At 28.6% G+C, this 2,834-nt stretch overlaps 1 non-coding gene across 1 annotated transcript; it reads left to right on the forward strand.

The window, feature by feature from the left end:
• The first annotated feature begins 1,729 nt into the window (after window positions 1-1,729).
• Window positions 1,730-1,832, forward strand: LOC116189889. The gene has a single exon (XR_004152502.1). It is a non-coding gene; the product is annotated as a U6 spliceosomal RNA (small nuclear RNA).
• Window positions 1,833-2,834: the final 1,002 nt, after the last annotated feature.

Here is a 2,834-nt window from a genome sequence, read left to right on the forward strand (position 1 = left end):
TCAGAATAAGTTAAATTGCATAAGGTACTCATATATAATATGGCTAGCAGTCGATTAATAAACGCTTGAAAAACAAAGACAAACTTTTTTTTTTTTTTTTGCTTTTTTCGGTGTTCTAGAAGCTAGCTCACATCCATGCATATGAGGCACCAATTTCATGTATATTACTTGAAAAACATTTTGTAGAGGGAAGAATTGTGGTTTTGTTTGATCCATTGAAAATCAAGTTGTTTATAAATAAGCAACTCTCTCTCTCTCTGTTTTTTTTTTTAACAAAGGAAAATTATAGGTCTAAATAACTAACTCTTTTATAATAAAAAAAAAGCTTTCATAATTAGAATCATATTAGCATGACTACATTGATGAATCTATGTAAAATATATAATTGTTGGGTCAATCGCTAGACTCCATCACGCATAATCAGTCAGCGAAATGAAAATTTCTCATGCATTTGTAATGTTGATATTAATTAACTGTGCGTAATTATCTTGCACATTCAATAATTTTATTTCCATAAGTTCAACATTCACTTGTTGATTCTTTAGGAAATTTTAGTTATTTATTTTTTTCAAAACATGCTGCTCCTGAAACGATAATGTCAAATCAAAGTTAACGAATAATAAAACAAAGGACATAAAATAGAGAGTAGCGCATGGCACATGCTCTCATCTGATAATCTAGAAATTCTAAGTTTAATACTCAGTGAAACTACTTGTACTCTTTTATTAACTATTACGATTTTTATTTCATTATACTAGGTTTATTGGCCTCCCTATGTAATAATAAAACAAAAGACTTTGAGTAATGTTACTTTCTTTTTTCTAAAAAATTGGTACAAGTATTCTCAATTTTTCTTTTGACATGAAATATTTTTCTTAATATGTTAAATTATTTAAGATATATATAGTAAAATCATAAATTTACTTATATATTAATACTGATAATTAATTTAATTTAAATTAAAATACTGATAAATTTTACTCGTGATCTATAAATTTCAATGAAAATGTAAAAATCTGAACAATTTTAATAATTTTTCAGTTATTTTACAAAATTTAATTTTTTTTGTGTTGTTAATTGGTCATTGAACGGTTAAAAAGGTAATTATCCAAACAATAATTGCAACGTAGAATTTTTATGAGAAAATAATATTTTATTGATGTTTCTTTGTTTTGTTTTTGTGCTTCAAGTACTTATTGTTTCATTAATCATGGAATATTAGTTGTTTTATGCAATTTTACTATTGTGTCAAATCTTATACATTAGACAAGGTTTTTAGATCCGTGTGTTGCACGGACTCTATAAACAAAAAATTACGACACAAAACTCCATTTATTTAAATAATATAAGAAATTGAATTCAATAATATTTGTTAATGTGGATTTTATAGTTACAAATGTATATAACATTCATAATTTGTTTTGAACTATATAAATTTAATATAGCTAGTATGAAAATATATAATTTAAGATTCTTCACTATTTTCACTTTTGCATAGTATTAATAAATTATATTTATTTTGTACATATGTGAGGATATTTTTGTTCTTAAGGATATACTATATGAATTATTTAAAATTCTATGATCGTTTTATGAATTATATCATAAGAATAAAAAAAATAAAAGTGAACTATTGATTTCGCATCTATTTATTAATTATAATTACAGTAAATGTGTAGAATTATATAAAGTAAAAAATTGCATTATATTTCAGTAATATAAAAAATTCGTCTCTTCGAAGGCATCCGATAAAGTTGTAACGATACAGAGAAGATTAGCATGGCTCCTACTCAAGGATGACAAGCACAAATCGAGAGGGGTTATGAATCTTTTCCTACTTTGGGCGTTGTTGCTACTCTGTCCACTATGTATAAGAATGGAGAATGGATATGGCCCAGGAGTTCTGATAGTCAAGCTGCTTTGCTTCCTGACCTATTTGACAACTTCCATATCATATGTAGGAGTAGATGGGGTTTGCTGGAATAGGAAACACTACAAAAAAAAGGGGGTTTCAATAATGGAAATTTCTATCACTGAAGCCCGAAATTCCATCAATGAAGGTATCAGTGATGGAAATTTTCGTCACAATCCCGACGCTGAAAATCAAGTCGCTAATGCTCCAAGTCATGATTTGTGATGGGCCGCTAGGTCACAAATTTTTGTGACGGATATACTCCATCACAAAATCCGTCATCAATTTCTAAGAAGGGAACCCAATATTTCATCACAAATGGTGACAAATTGTGTCTGATTAGTGACGAATTAGTGATGGATTGATGATAACATGGTGACGGATCAGTGATGGAATCATAATAGACTTTTGTGATGGATCAGTGACGGAATTGTGATAGACTTTTGTGACGGATTAGTAATGGAATATTTTGTGAGAGTTTTATGATAGATTAGTGACAAAAAAGATGAGGACACGATATTACAGTGTCAAATTAGTGACGGAAATGTGCGACGATTTTGTGATGGATTTGTGATCATACTTTATGAATGATTTGTTACATATTATTTAGATTGTGTCTCGTAAGATTCCATCACTGATTCCATTATTGATACGACTTGTTATGGCCGATTTCACATTATTTGGCTTGTTTTCGATCTGTTTTGAACCTACATTCACACCACATAAAATACATAACCTTTTTTTCACAAATAAAATATAGAATCTTTTTTTCTCCACTCAAAAGAAAATAATAATTCAAATACAAATAGTCTAAGATGATCAATCCATATCCATATCCAATACTAGCCAAAATAACACATTGAAATTGCACATCAACTACTCATCATCACCTTGTGTAGGAGTTGAAGTTCCTCCTTGTGGC

Source organism: Punica granatum, unplaced genomic scaffold, assembly GCF_007655135.1.
Source record: "Punica granatum isolate Tunisia-2019 unplaced genomic scaffold, ASM765513v2 Contig00047, whole genome shotgun sequence".
Lineage (NCBI taxonomy): Eukaryota > Viridiplantae > Streptophyta > Magnoliopsida > Myrtales > Lythraceae > Punica > Punica granatum.